Source organism: Notamacropus eugenii, chromosome 6 (genome assembly GCF_028372415.1).
Source record: "Notamacropus eugenii isolate mMacEug1 chromosome 6, mMacEug1.pri_v2, whole genome shotgun sequence".
NCBI classification, from domain to species: Eukaryota; Metazoa; Chordata; class Mammalia; order Diprotodontia; family Macropodidae; genus Notamacropus; species Notamacropus eugenii.
This window is the reverse complement of record NC_092877.1, coordinates 246,817,662-246,834,374: the sequence shown is the minus strand read 5'-3', so window position 1 is coordinate 246,834,374 and position 16,713 is coordinate 246,817,662. Positions and strand designations below refer to the sequence as shown.

Here is a 16,713-nt window from a genome sequence, read left to right as displayed (position 1 = left end):
GACCCAGATGAGCAAATGCAATAGTGTACACCACATCTCTGAAAACTGTCCACTCATTTTCTGCTCCACCGCTGCCAACTGTGTGTTGACTCAACTTCCCTTCCAAGTTAGCAACAAACTGTTCACGCTCAGAGAAGAGCTCTAATTTGTTGGGATTAATACCTCTGATAGTCATTTTGTCTTGGGAGTGACACTTTTGATGAATGTGAATATTTAGCGTGGAAAGGATAAGTCCATGATCAGTCCAGTATTCTGCACCACACATTGCCTTTGTAACTCTCATATTTTGTCTGTCTCTTCTCCTTACAATTGCACAGTCTATTAAATGCCAATGTTTGCTGCGAGGGAGCATCCAGGAAATTTTATTGTGTTTAGGTAAATGGAAGACAGTGTTGTTGATGAGAATTTCATGCCATACACAAGTCTTCAGCAGTAAATGACCATTGCTGCTTCTGTTTCCAACTCCATTCCTCCAAAGGACTCCCTGCCAAGTCTGGTAGTTTGAGCCTAGTCTAGAATTAAAGTCGACTGCAATTTTAAGCTTGTCCTCTTTTGGTACATTGGAGATAAGCGTCTTTAGATCTCCATAAAGTTTTTCTTTGACTTCATCAGAGTTTTTCATGATGGGAGCACAGACACTGATGAAGGTAGTATGACATTTTCTTGAGAATGGCAATCGCATTGTCATGAGCCTGTCATTCACTGCTTTTGGCAGGCACACCAGCTTGCTGATTAGATTAGATTGGATTGCAAACCCATGTCAGGTTCATGGCACTCCCCTTCACTGCACACACTCCAGAAAAAGGTGTATTCAGCTCCAATTTCAGTAAGGTGGCCTTCATTTTTCAACCTTTTTTTCACTCAAGGCTGCTATTTCGATGCAATAACTGTTGAGTCCTCTTGCATGAAGAGAAGCTCTTCTTTTAGGTCTACTGGATTTTGTGTGTAAGGTGTGTTCAGGGAAGACCAGTACCTTTTGTGTGATGGCTGCTGAGCCCTTTGTGGGATTCTTTACACCTTTGGTGTCCACTTGTTTCACCTAACTCTCACCTGTAACTCCAAGAACCTGCAGCATGCACAGCAGCCACACCCAGGTAAACTGTTTCGGTAGATTGACCAAACCAGGTTGAGGGTAACCAAGGTGTCTCAGACCCATTGGTGAGTTAGGAGGGCATCTAACTCAAGCATGTGAAGATTTCCTCTGGTGGAATGGGCTTATGAGAACAATTTGTATGAGTGGCCAGGAAGGCAGATGAAGCAGGCAACGTAGAGCACTTTGAGTTGGTTAGACACTGAAGACTCCAAGGTCATCCACTGAATCCTGAGCCATCTCCAGCAATCTTGACTATTTTCTGACACTGGACTATGATGACTTTGGAGGAGAGAGTGAGGCTGACGAGGTCATGCAACTGTGCCTCACTTATCCAATTTATGCATGAATCAAAAGACATAACCCATACCATTTCACTATTATGCCTCAAAGTCCTGTGGCGGCAGTCAAGTGATGAAGCAGCAGGTGTGGACACACTGGGAGTTTTAGTCACAAGACTCCACACAAGCAGCCCAGGCAATAGGGTTGTTTCTTACTGGAAGGAGCAGTGGGACTTGGCATCCCCCTGGGTGTCTGAGCAACCTTTGAAGGATTGCACTGCTCACCCCCTGGTGTGAGGAAGGGGCTAGAAAAGGTGTCCTAAAAATTGTCTGCTTACACAACCCTGGACTAATTACTGTGGCAGGTGGGGAATCTCCCTATGCTGTTGGAACACAAAAAAATATGTACAAAATGTATGAAAACATCTGCAAAGATGATTCTACTCACCATCCATGCAAGGAACATGCACATACTAATATTTTCTTGTAAGGCAAGATAGATTGCTATACCCCATTGCCTATATGTCTTATTTCCCTGTTGCATGTAAAAACAATTTTTAACATTCGTTTTTCTTTCTAATTTGTTCTTGTTTATTCGTAGTATATTTTTTAAAATTTATTTTTAGTTTACAACATTCATTTCCACAACATTTTGAGATCCAAATTTTCTCCCCATATCACCCCTCCTCCCACCCCAATATGCTGTGCATTTTGATTACCCCTTCCCCAATCTGCCCTCACTTCTATCACGCCCCTCCTTTCCCTTATTTCTATGTTCACCTTTTTCTTGTAGGACAAGAGAGATTTCTGTACCCCATGACCTGTATTTCTTATTTCCCAGTTGCATACAAAAACAATTCTCAACATTCTTTCCTAAAATTTGAGTTTGAACTCTCTCTTCCTCCCTTCCCACCCATCCCCACTAAGAAGGCAAATATTGAATGGAGGCTTTGTATGTGTAGTTTTGAAAAAGACTTCCATAATTGTCATGTTGTTTAAGACTAACTATATTTCCCTCCATCCTATCCTGCCTCCCATTTACTCTATTCTCTTTTGACCTTGTCCTTTCCCAAAAGTGTTTGGGTCTAATTACACCCTCCTCGCATTTAACCTCCCTTCTGTCATCCCCCCACTCCACCTATCCTCTCCTCCCCTGCTTTCCTGTAGTGCAATATAGATTTTCATACTAAATTGAGTGTGCATGTTATGCCGTCCTTACACCAAATTTGATGAGAGTAGGTTTCACTTTTTCCTTCTCACCACCCTGCCTTTTCACACCATTGTAAAAGCTTTATCTTGCCTCTTTTATGAGAGATAGTTTTTCTTGTTCCATTTCTCTTGTTAGCCTCCCAATATATAACATATTTCTCTCTCACTCCTTAATTTTATTTTGTTAGATATCACCCCTTCCTATGCAACTCACCCTGTGCCCTCTGTCTATGTATATATGTATGTGTGTGTGTGCATGTGTGTGTGTGTATTCTCATCACATGCCCAAATACTGAGAAAAGTTTCAAGACTTACAAATGTTATCTTTCCATGTAGGGATGTAAACAGTTCAAATTTAATAAGTCCCTGATGATTTCTCTTTCCTGTTTACCATTTCATGCTTCACTGGATTATTGTATTTGAAAATCAAACTTTCTGTTCAGCTCTAATTTTTTCATCAAAAATTCTTGAAAGTCCTCTATTTCATTGAGTGACCGTTTTTCCTTCTTCAGTATTGTACTAAATTTTGCTGGGCAGGTGATTCTTGGTTTTAATCCTAGTTCTATTGACTTCTGAAATATCATATTCCAAGCCCTTCGATCCCTTAATGTAGAAGCTGCTAGATCTTTTGTTATCCTGATTGTATTTCCACAATACTTGAATTGTTTCTTTCTGGCTGCTTGCAATATTTTCTCCTTGACCTGGGAACTCTGAAATTTGCCTACAATACTCCTATGAGATTTTATATTTGGATCTCTTTCAGGAAGTGATCATTGAATTTTTTAAATATTTATTTTACCCTCTGGTTCCACAATATCAGGGCAGTTTTCCTTGATAATTTCATGAAATGTGATGTCTAGGCTGTTTTTTTGATTATGGCTTTCAGGTAGTCCCCTTATTTGTCCCTCCCTGGATCTATTTTCCTGGATCAATTTTCCTGGTCAGTTGTTTTTCCAAGGAGATATTTCACATTATCTGCTATTTTTTCATTCATTTGGTTTTGTTTGATAATTTCTTGATTTTTCATAATGTCATTAGCTTCCATCTTCTCCATTCCAATATTTAAGGAATTATTTTCTTCAGTGAGCTTTTAGATCTGTTTTTTTCCATTTGGTCAATTTTTTTTAGCGTATTCTCCTCATTGGCTTTTTGGATCTCTTCTGTAATTTGGTTTAGTCTATTTGTTAAAGTGTTATTTATTTTTTTTAGCATTTTTTGAGTCTCCTTATAAAGCAGTTGACTTGTTTTTCATGATTTTCTTGCATCTCTCTCTTTTCTCTTCCCAATTTTTCCTCTACTTCTCTTACTTTATTTTCGAAGTCCTTCTGGAGCTCTTCTATGGCCTGAGGCAAATTTATATTTGCCTTGGGGCTTTAGATGGAGGAGCTTTGACTTTGTTCTCTTTTGTTTGCATCCTTTGATCTTCCTTATCACCAAAGTAAGATTTTATAGTTTGACTCTTTTTCCTGTTTTTGCTCATTTCCCCAGTCACTTACCTGACTTTTGAGCTCTTTCTCAAGGTGTTTCTCTGTTTCCAGTGGGAGTGAGTGGATGTACTGTCAAATGCTTGGTTCTCCCACAATCTGTGAGCCTAGAGCTCCAGAAACAGTGTCTTCAGGTGCCCATGCTACTAATTTGGCTGCTGCGAGTTCCTCTGCCTTCTCCACCGTCATCGGGTCTGGGGCTGGTCCAGGACCACTGACTTTTCCCATTGACCTTCCAATTTATCGTAGGCGTTTTGGGGTCATGAAGTCTGGAAACCACCACAAATGTGAGAGATTCAGTCTCCCCAAGGCCTGCTCAGGTTCCCTAGTGTGCATACCCAGTCCTTACTGGACTGTAAGCTGCCACAACCACAGTGCAAGAGATATTTCCTAGTGGTCTTCCAGTCTCTCTTGCCCTGGGAATTTGCTTCACTCCTTCATTCTGTGAGTTCTGCAGTTCCAGAATTTCTAAGAGCCATTTTGATTGGAGGGAGTGCTCTAGAAAGTCTGTGCTGTTACTCTGCCATCTTAGTTCTACTCCCAGGAATGAGGTCTTTATCAGAGATAATGGCTATAAAAATTGTTTCCCAGCATTCTACTTCCCCTCTAATCTTGGTTGTATTGGCTTTGTTTCGGCAAAACTTTTAAAATTTAATGTGATGAAAATGATCCATTTTCACCTAATTTGTTAATTTGTTTTCAGTTTTTAATAGTCGCTTCTGTAAGTTCCAAAATTTTACCCCTCCCTATTTTCTATCTCCCCCAAACAGCATGCAATCTTATATGGGTTCTTCTACATTGCTATTAATATACATTACTATTAACCACCTTTTCTCAATAGTCATGTTGCACATGAGAACTAAAACGAATTAGAAAAATCATAAGAAAACAAAACATGACATAACAAAGGAGAAAATAGTCTGTTTCAATCTGCATTCCAACTCCATAGTTCTTTCTAAACTCCCATACTTTTTGCAACTCATAATGTTCTCTATCTATTGTTTAGTCATAAATTCATCCCTTCTCTATAAATCAGACAGGTAAACTATTCCTTTGCTCTCTTAGTTTGTTTATTGTATCACCCATTATGTCTAAATAGTGTATTCCTTTTGACTCTTCTTATACTGTGTAAGATATACTTACCTATGCTTAGTTTCTGACATACTATTTTTCAGTTTTCCCAACAGTTTTTATTAAATAAGGAGTTCTTATCCCTGAACCTGGAGTTTTGGTCTTTATTAAAGAGTAGATCACTATAGCCATTGGCTACTGTGTCTTGCATATCAATCTTACTCCTTTGATCCATCACTCTATTTCTTAGCCGGTACCAAATAGCTTTTATGCCTGATTCTTTATGATACAATTAAACATCTTATTTATCTAGGTGATATTTCTTGCATTTCTTTTCATTAATTAGCTTCATATCCTGGATATTTTGTTCTTCTACATAAAATTTATTATTATTTTTTCCAGCTGTGTAAAATACTTTTGGTACTTTGGTTGTTGTGATTGGTAGTTTGATTGGTATGGCACCGAATAAGTAAATCAATTTAGGTAGAATTGCCATTATTATTATTATTATTACTATTATTATTATATTAGCTCATCCTACCTACCAGCAACTGATATTTTTCCAATTATTTAGACCTTACTTTATTTATGTGAAAAGTGTTTTGTAATTACGTTCATATAGTTTCTGGGTCTGGTTTGGTAAGGAGACTCCAAATTTTTTTATGATGTCTACAGTAACTATAAATGGAATTTCTCTTTCTATCTCTTGTTGCTGTGCTTTTTTGTTTTAGCAATATTTAGAAATGCAGGTCACTTCTATGGGTTTATTCTATATCCTGCAACTTTGCTGAAGTTGTTTATTATTTCAAGGAATTTTTTATTTTATCCTCTAGCATTCTCAAAATAGCCATCCTGTTGTCTGTAAAGAATAATAACTTTCTTCTTTGCTTATTCTAATTCCTTCAATTTCTTTTTTCTTCTCTTAAAGTTAACATTTCTAGCACAATATTGAATAGGAGCAGTGATAATAGACATCCTTGTTTCATTCCCCATCTTATTGGAAATAGTTTTTATTTATCGCCATTACATGACATGTTTGCTGATGCTTTTTGATAGATGCTACTTGTCATTTTAAGGAGCACTCCATTTATTCCTGTGCTCTCTAGTGTTTGAATAGGACTGAGTATTGTATTTTGTCAAAAGCTTCTGCATCTATTGAAATTGTTGTTTTAATTTCCTCTTCTTTGGTGTTGAATTCACCTTTTCATTTTTGATACTGGCCTTGTTGTTTTCCTTTTTACATCAAGTTAAGCAAAGTTTCATATATATTTTTTAGATTTTTTGTTTCATAAAACTAGCTCTCAGTTTTTTATTAGTTCAGCAGTTTTCTTAATTTCAGTTTTATTAATCATTTCTTTGCTTTTCACAATTTCTACTTTAGTATTTAATTGGACATTTTATTTTTTTTCTTTTTCTAGATTTTTTAGCTGTATGCTCAATTTATTGATCTGCTCTTTCTCTTTCTCCATTTTATTCATATAAGCATTGATATATATCATATTTCCCCTAAAACCACTTTCCCTGCATCCCATAAATTTTGTTATGTTGTCTCATTATTTTCATTCTCTTGGTGAAGTTATTGATGCTTTATATTACTTGTTGATTTACCCACTCATTCTTTAGGATTAAATTATTTAACTTTCGATTAATTTTAGTCTATATTTCCATGGCCCTTTAGTACACGTACTCTAATTGCATAATGATTTGGAAATGATTAATTTAATATTTCCATGTTTCTTCACTGGATTGTGAGATTTTGTGCCTAATATATGGTCATATTTTTTTTGCACAGGTGCCATTACTACTTAGAAAAAGGCATATTCCTTTCTATCCCCATTAAATTTTCTCCACATATGTAACAAATCTACTTTGTCTAAAATTGTATTCACTTCCTTAACTTCTTTCTTGTTTATTTTGCAGTTAGACTATCTAGTTCTGAGAGGAGGAAGCTGATGCCCCAGTAGCACAATTTTGCTATATTTCTTCTTGTGATACATCCTCTAAGAATTTTGATGGTGTACCATTTGGTGGATATTTGTTTACTAATGATATTGCTGTTTTGTCTTGTAACACCTTTAAGGAGGATGTAATTTACTTTCTCATCTTTTTAGTTAGATCTTTTTTTTGCTTTTTCTTTGTCTAAGATTCGGATTGTTACTTCTGTTTTGTTTTTTTGGGTTTTTTTTTTACTTCAGCTGAAGCATAACATGCTTTATGCCTGCCTTTTAAATTTATTCTGTGTGTATCCTTTTTCTTCAAACGTGTTTCTTGTAAACAACATATTGTGTGATTATGATTTTCCCCAGATTCACTTTGTGTCAGTTTTCTAGGAATAACCTGAAAAGCTAGATTTTTAAAGCTGTTCATTACAAATCACTATTATTGTTCTTTCCATTAATACTAGTCATCTGTACTTTATACTCTGTCAGGGCATAGGTGTTTCCATGAACTCCATACTTCTTGATATTCAGCATTTCTTATACTGTTATAATATTCCATTGCATTCATGAAACTAAAATTTTTAGCTACTCCCAAGTTGATGTAGCAAATTTTGCTACTAAAAATATTGTTGCTACTACTATTTTTGCATATATGAGAGGCATCATATTATTTTTGACCTCCGTGAAATATATGCCTAGCTGTGAAATTAAAGGATTAAAGGGTTTTTATGTTTGTAACATAGCAGTAAATATTGTGGCAGTAATTCTAAATTCACAAGCTGTATTTCAATGTAAAGTAACTTGAGGAAAAGTTTGAGGAAGGGCTTAATTTATCATATTTTTGTAGGATCCATACACCACATATGCCTTCAAATTACAATGCAGTAATTGTCACATTTGCAAATTATGCTGACTCATCAAACCAAATATTTTTTTTCCCCTTAAACAGCAAGGATTAATCAGGTTTCTATAATGTGTCATCCATTGGAAAAATCGTATTTATCTATATTTGAGGAAAGGGAAGGGAGAATTGTCATTTTTTCATGTTCATGTCTTTTTAATACCTACTGCAACTAAATCAATCTTGATTTTGTTTCTAGCTTCTTATCTACTTACATTTAGAATCAATCTGTTACAGGGTTGTCTGAAGCTCTTTTCTGAATCTCAGGGTAATCTCATCTCTAATGCTTTTATACAGTAGCTATTTAATCTCCTCTATGGAGGAGACAGAATAATCTTACACTTAACTTTTCCTAATAAATCTAAGTGTGGCTAAGAATTTGAACTAGGGGAAAGAAAACTGCTGTATCTTTCAAACATAAAAAAATCTTCCTAAATATTTAGCACACAAAAAATATTGGACTCACACTCATACCTGCACACCCTCACACACCCATAGAGGTATACAGATATCTATATCTATAAATGGCTATCTATCTATCTATCTATCTATCTATCTATCTATCTATCTATCTATCTATCTATCTATCTATCTCTATCTATCTATCTATCTATCTATCTATCTATCTATCTATCCATCTATGCACATATTTATGTATACATATAGGTGAGTATATGTGCATGCGTGTGTGTGTATATATACATATGCATGAATGTATATGTGTAAATGTTGGCTTGCTGTACTATTTCAGGAAATTTTTAAAAGCCTGTCATTTGCAAAAATAGTGTAAGCAGTAATAGCTAGCACTTATTTCAGTTACAAAGTGCTTTACATACATTATCTCATCATAGTATACACATATTCTAGAATGGAATCTGCTTCAGTGAGGTATAAGTAAAGAATCATCAAAATATTACCTCACTTCTTTAAAAGATGTGATTCATTTGCATTTGTGACCTTTTCCATGACGATTCCAATGCTTATAAAATATTCAACAACTCATTGGTACGACTTATTTGACTGATGATGATGATGATGATGATGATGATTACATTACCACCTGGAAACCAACTTTTGGTAACAAGCTTCTCCACTTTCATGCCATGATACATACATACATACATACATACATACATACATACATACATACATACATTATAGATGTACGTATTTATACACGTGCATACACACACCATGTGGTATAAAATTTGAACCAATATATTTCTCAATCCTATATGAAAATTGTCTCCTAAATCCTAAATTCAAAGTTTAATTGTAATATTATTCTGGCAAGTCATTTAAATTACATCAGGAAACTCCCAAGCACTTCTTTAATATATGGATGGCAGTCACCATTGTCCTTTATCTCTGAAATTGCAAATCCTTCTAGCATTCATACACTGATAAGCAAATAATGTGTTTCATGCTAGGATGCTTGCATATGTAGAGTATATAGTTTGCATCCTGTTTTCTAATAGCACCAGGACTTCTCAAAGGAAAGTTATGTAGGCTACAGGCCTTATCTGAAAGAATATAATTACATATATTTATAAGATTATAACAATGCCTTAAATACTTTGTAGACTAGTAAGTACCTGTTTACTCATTTTACAGATGAGAAAAGATTATAAGTATCTTTTTATTTCAATTTGTTTATCTTAGTTTTCAACATTCACTTCCACAAGATTTTGAGTTCCAAATTTTCTCCCTGTGGCTCAGCTTCCCCAACCCCAATGACCATGTGCATTCTGATGACCCCTTCCCACAGTATGTCCTCCCTTCTATCATCCCCCTTCTCTTGTCCCCTCCCCCTTTTCCTGTAAGATAAACTAGATTTCTATACCCAATTGCCCATATATCTTATTTCCCATTTGCAAGTAAAAACAATTTTTAAGATTCACTTTTTTAAAACTTTAAGTTCCAAATTCTCTCCTTTTCTCCCTCTCTACCCTCCCTCATTGAGAAAGAAAGTAATTTGATATAGGTTGCCATTGTGCAGGCATCAAAAATACTTACAAAATAGACATGTTGTGAAAGACTGACTACATTTCCCTCCAAATCACCGTACCCCCCTTTATTTTATTCTTTCCTGTGACGCTGTTCCTCCTGAAGAGTGTTTGCTTGTGAAAATCCCCTCCCCCAGTATGTCCTCCCTTTTTTTAACACTCTCTCATCTTCTTTCTTCCTACATTCCTGTAGGATAAAATAGATTTCCATAACCAATTGAGTTTACGTTATTCCCTCTCACTCTACCTCCCTCCTCTTCCCTTCCATTGTAAAAGCTTTTTCTTGCCTGTTTTATGTGAGATAATTTACATCATTGTACCTCTCCCTTTCTCCTTTTCCTAGTACCTTACTCTTTCACCCCTTAGTTTTATTTTTTTAGATATTATCCTTTCATATTCCACACATCCTGTACCCTCTCTCTCTCTCTCTCTCTCTCTATCTATCTATCTATCTATCTATCTATCTATCCATATATATGTATATATATATATATATATATGTGTGTACGTAAGTATGTATGCATGTATATATGTATGTATATATATATGCACGTATATATAGTTAAGTGTCCTGAATCTATTTTCCAGGTCAGCTATTTTTCCAATGAGATGTTTCACATTCTTTTCTATTTCTTTTTCATTCTTTTGGTTTTATTTAATAATTACTTGATTTCTCATAGAGTCATTACCTTCCATTCACTCTATTCTAATTTTTAAGGAATTATTTTCTTTAGTGAGATTTTGTACCTCCTTTTCATTTGTCCAACTCTGTTTTTTAAAGCATTCTTCTTATTATCTTTTCTGTTTTTACTTCTTTTGCCATTTGGTCTAGTCTATTTCTAAGGTGTTACTTTCTTCAATACTTTGCAGTGTCTCCTATAGCAAGCTATTGGCTCGTTTTTCATGATTTTCTTGTGTCCCTGTAATTTTTTTCCTGATTTTTTCTCTTCTTCTCTTAACTGATTTTCAAAATCCTTTTTGAGCTCTTCTGTCACCTAAGAGTAATTCATATTTTTATTGAATGCTTTGGATGTAGAAGCTTTACCATTTTTGCTGTCTTCTGAGTAGATGTTTTGATCTTCCTTGTCACTAAAGTAAAATTCTATAATACATTTTCCCTGCTATTTGCTTATTTTCCCAGATAATTGTTTGACATTTTAACTCTTTGTTAAGATAGGACTCTGCCTGAAGTGTGGAAGGTGTACTGTCCCAAGCTTAAGGGATTTTTTTCAGCTGTTTTCAGACATATTTCTAGGACACTGTAACTTTTCAATTCTTCTAAGTTGGTATGGTCTAAGTTCAGGTGTTTACTCCTCTCCTGGCCTGTGCTCTGATCTATGAGTGAATACAAGCACTTTTTTCTGGTCAGGAACTGTGAGGGAAGTTCTTTCCACTGCTGCTACAAGCTCTGCTATATCAGTACTCCTCCTTACCCCAGGATGTCCAATCACCACTGCAACACAGATCCTAATATGGACAAATCAACAGAACAATGCTTCAGTGCTAGCAAAGAGATCCATGTAATCTTCTCATCATTTATTTGATCCTTGTTGGCCTAGAGCTCTGGAACAAGCAGATGCTGCTCTTTCCTTTGCTCAGGGTCTACTCTGGGGCCAGGGCTAATCTGTACTCTTCTCTCATTCAGGTCTGAGAGTCTTTTCCCATTAACTTTCTAAATTGATTTGGGCATTTTTGAGTTTTGAAGTCTGGAAACTGCCTCATTTGTGAGTGATTCAGTCCCTTGAGGTCTGTTCTAGCTTTGCTGGGGGGCCCCAAACTGTGGCAGTGTTACTGATGCTAGACTGTGCTCCTCTCCCAGTTCAGTGTAACAGACCTTTCCTGTAAATCATATAGGTTGCCTTTTGCTAGAAAGTTGCTTCATTTTATTTTCTGTGGGTTCCGCTGTCCTAGAATTTGTTTATAGTCTTTTTTACATGTATTTGGAGGAGTTAGGGGAAAAACTCAATTGAGTCCCTGCTTTTACTCCACCATCTTGGCTCCACCAATGTATGAGTATTAAGGAGTTTGTCTGGTGGACTAGAATTTTCTAGTAGCAGGGGAGAGAAAAAATAGGAAAAAAGGTGGGAAGGTTGAGGGAAAGATGGGGAAACAAATTAGAACTTTTACTGGGAAAAGTCAGAACAGGAAAAATAAAAGCTCTTTCTTTGCATTCTTTCCAATCCACTGTTGAAAACATATCATTAAAATTAAACCTCACAAGATTATCCAACCACTTCTTTCTCCTCTCAAATCTGATTAGGGCATCATCAACTAAAACATCAGCCACTATCTGATTATTTCTAGTTTCATTATATTTTGAGATACTTTATTGGCTAACCAGAAATATAACCATCCTCAATTATTTTTTGTACATGATTGCATGTATTTTTATTATACATTTGTATCTTTGTGTTCCTTTAATAGAAGAAAATGGGAAATTAAATTTTCATGTACTGAATCTCATTTAATAGTCAACTTTTTGAAAAGTAGCTAATTTACATATCAGTTAACATTTGTACCTTTATAATTTTCAAAAGTTAAAAAAAAGATGATGATTTGAGTTTTTGATGCATAGAGTACAAACAATATAAAGAAAAAGATCAATAAAGTGGACGTCCTGGAAATGGGGACATTAAATCACTGAAGATATAATATAGGGGACATAAAGAGACAGTGGTTTAATTTAGATTAACAAAGAATTAATAGTGTTATTTTAAAAATATCTATAATGCACAAGCAAAAAATTACATATATTTCAGTAAGAATCTAAATTATTGGAGTTTAATTCAACTTTGGTCTGTGGTGTAATTTATTTAAATTATGTGTATGTGTGTGAATATGTGTATACACACATAAATGCATGCATACATACACACAAACATATATACGTATGTACGCACATTAACACTCTTCAGAAAAATAGCCCTACACAACTTTTAAAGATCAAGCAGCTACTCACTTATCACTGCTACTTATTGCTAAGTAGTTTGTGTTTTATAAATATATTTTCCATCTGAAATTTCTCCAAATTGATTAAGCAGCTGATAAAAAGCACTCTGATAATTAGATTTATTCCGGAGTGGCATCATTTAATTTAAATAGAATTGGGGATTATCCCTAGACACAAATTAACTTCATTGAAATGTAGAACTCCGTTTTAAATATAAAACTATATCTCTTCAGTTGTAATTAGCTGCTGCTGTCTAATATAACAAGAACTTCACAAAAGTAAGGGAATGGAATAAGTGTCTAAATAGTGTTTACGATGTCAGGCACAATATTAAGAATATTTTATTTTTGCAAATACTATCTCATTTGATTCTCATAACAACCCAGAGATGTGGGAGCTGTTATCGTCCATATTTTTCCTCAGCTGAGGAAACTGAAGCATACAGATATTAACTGATTTGTCTACAGTCACATAGCTAGTAAGTGTCTGAGGTTAGTTTTGAACTAAAAATACGGTGACCCTAGGTACAGTGCGTTATTCTTTATGCCCACCAACAGTCTCTATTCTAAAAAAAATAAGTAAATACAATCAAAGACATGCTATATACTCTTTAAATCAGTGTATTGGCATATTATGTATACAATTTAAAGGACTTTTTTCTCTGTATTTAAATAATTCTTCATATTCAATAATTTTAAATGGTGTTCAACACTTCATTAATACATTTGAAGGTTTCTTGGCAAAGATATGGGAATGGTTTGACATTTTCTTTTTCAGTTCCTTTTACATATGAAGAAACTGACACAGACAGGGTTAAGTCTGTTGTCCAGAGTCACATAGTTACTAAGTGTCTAAGGGTGGATTTGAATTCTGATATTCCTGATTCCTATTCTAGAGCTCTATTGACTGCACTGCTTAGCTGTCTACGAAATAATTCTTAGTAAAATCCAATATGATGTTTGAGATTTGTTCTGTGCAAAATCATCAAACATTTTCTTTGCTCTTATTAGTCAATAGTGTCATTTTGTTGAATATTCAATAATGCCAACTATTAATCCTTTGAGTCTGTGATTATTGCTTTTGTGTAGGAGATTTTTATTTATGAAGACTGATTTTCAAATACATACTGTTTTTTTAAAGGTAATATGTTTGTAAAAATACATTATTGTGGCACAGTCGGTAGAGTATAGGACTTGAAGTTTAAATGTTGCCTTGGATACCTATTAACTGTGTGACGTTTGCCAAATAAATCAATCTCATTCTACATTAATTTTCTAATCGTAAAATGGGCATAACAATGGCATTAATCTAATATGGTTTTTGGGAGGATCAGATGAATTAAAATACATAAACAGCATGTACAACTAGGTGGCACAGTGGATAGAGTACCAGCCCTGGAGCCAGGAGGACGCTGATTTCAAATCCATCCTCAAAACTAGATGTGGAGGGAGGGAGAGAGAGAATTGTATAAATCTTAGGTATTACTTCATCATCATGATTATTATTAAAATTATATTATTAAAATGGTGGCTTATTGATGTGTTCAGAGTGAGTGTTTACTGATGATATTGAATGATATCTTTAAGATTTTTTGAAAAAATAAAAAAAAAATGATCCCAATAGATATGTTGAGATCTCTGTGACAAACTTAGAGGACATGAGGAAGTATAAAACAAGGTGGGCAAGCATGGATGTGTTGAAATTGATAAGTGGAAGACCTATGAATCCCCATAGATAAGATCATAGGCTTATCTCAATATTGTAGAGTATTATTTTTTGAAAGCATAAATCGGGAAGAGGATTCTGGGAAGGTGGCAGAGTAGAAAATTTCTCAAGATTTTCTTCCATGAAAGAGATAAAATATCACCTCAGGGTCAACATAGAGTAGTGAAAATAAGCATGGGGGGGAAAGGATATCCCCTGGGTCAATCCTAGAAGATCTGAAGAAAACTCCCAGGATGAGGTGTCATCCCTGTGATGAGTAAAAACATCTAGGTTACAGACCACTTAAAAAACAAACAACAAGGCCTGAGGTTAGCTGGGTGGGAAAGCTGCGTTTGTGCCAGCCACAGTAACTTTTACCCCTGGGACAGTGAAAGGAAATTAAAAAAAAAAAAACAAAGTGCACAATATAAAAAAAATGAAAAAAATGGCAGTGTGCTACTAGCTGGCAGGCTGGAGGAAGCCAGGAGAGGTGAATTCTCTGCCCTCAGAGTAAGGCCTGAAGAGCAGAGAAGATGGTGCTGGACCAGGATCTGTTTCATGATGATAAAGGAGGAGATCTGGAGCTGATCTGGGAACTGCAAATGAAGCTCTTCAAGGACCCGGAGCTGGTGGACCAGCTGGTGCTGGTGGACAGCGAGTGGTGACGATGCAGATGTTGGTCAGAGCACTTAAGCAAGGTGAAGAACTTATGCAGCAGGACAACTGGAGAGAAAATAAAGAGAACAGAGCCTGTAGGGGATAATGAATCCTTACCAGAGAGTGTGTTGAACCTTGATGACATAGCTGCAGACGTGTTAGCAAGCCTCAAAGTGACACAGATTAAAAAAGTCCAACTCCTTATTGACGAAGCCATCATCAAGTGTGATGCTGGGAGGATACAATTGAAAGCAGAGCGAATTGAAAGTCTCCGAGAAATTGGGAGCCTCCTCCATCCCTCCGTGCTCATCAGTGATGATAAGGATGCTGACAACAAAGTAGAAAAGATTTTGGGTGATTGTACTGGAAGAAAGAAATATTCTCAAGTGGACCTCGTGGTGATGGTGGACGACTTTGAAGGGGAAAAAGGAGTAGTGGTGGCTGGGAGCCGAGGCTACTTCCTAAAGGGAGTCTTTGTGTTCTTGGGGCAGGCCCTTATCCAGCTTGCCCTTGGAATCCTTTCTAGTAAGGGCTACACCCCCATCTATACTCCTTTCTTCATGAGAAAAGAGGTAATGTAAGAGGTGGCACAGTTTGGCCAGTTCGATGAGGAGCTGAACAAGGTTATTGGCAAAGGCAATGAAAAATCTGATGCTAGTTCTTATGATGAGAAGTACCTGATTGCCACCTCAGAGCAGTCCATTGCCCCCCTATACCGTGATGAATGGCTTCCACCAAAGGACTTGCCCAGCAAGTATGCTGGTTTTTCTACTTACTTCCACCAGAAGGTGGGCTCCCATGGTTGTGACACCCGTGGCATCTTTTGAGTTCACCAGTTTGAGAAGATCAAGCAGTTTGTCTGTGCATCACTAAATGACAACAAATCGTGGGAGATGTTTGACGAAATGATCAGCACTACAGAGGAGTTCTACCAGGCATTAGGCATTCCTTACCACATTGTGAGTGTCGTCTCAGGCTCTTTGAACCATGCTGCCATTAAGAAGCTGGACCTGGAGGCTTGTTCCCTGGCTCAGGAGTCTCCCATGAATTAGTATCCTGCTCGAATTGCACAGACTATCAGGCCCACTGGCTCCACATTCCCTGTAGACAGACTAAGAAGATGATGGATAAGGTGGAATTTGTCCATATGTTCAGTGCCACAATGTGTGCCACTACCCAGACCATCTGTGCCATTCTAGAAAACTATCAGAGAGAGAAAATAATCATTGTGCCAGAGACGTTAAAGAAATTCATGCCACCTGGTCTTCAAGAATTGATCCGTTTGTGAAACCCACCCCAATTGACCAGGAGCTATCCAAGAAACAAAAGAAACAGCATGAGGGTGGCAAAAAGAAAATGATAGCAGGAGATGTGACCCTGGAAGGTCGGCTGCAGAACATGGAGGGAACTGATGCCTGAA

The 16,713-nt window shown here is 36.2% G+C and overlaps 1 pseudogene; it reads left to right on the top strand.

Annotated features, from left to right (window-relative positions):
• Positions 1 to 15,169: 15,169 nt before the first annotated feature.
• On the top strand, positions 15,170 to 16,712 carry LOC140511301 (serine--tRNA ligase, cytoplasmic-like; annotated as a pseudogene).
• The last annotated feature ends 1 nt before the right edge of the window (position 16,713 follows it).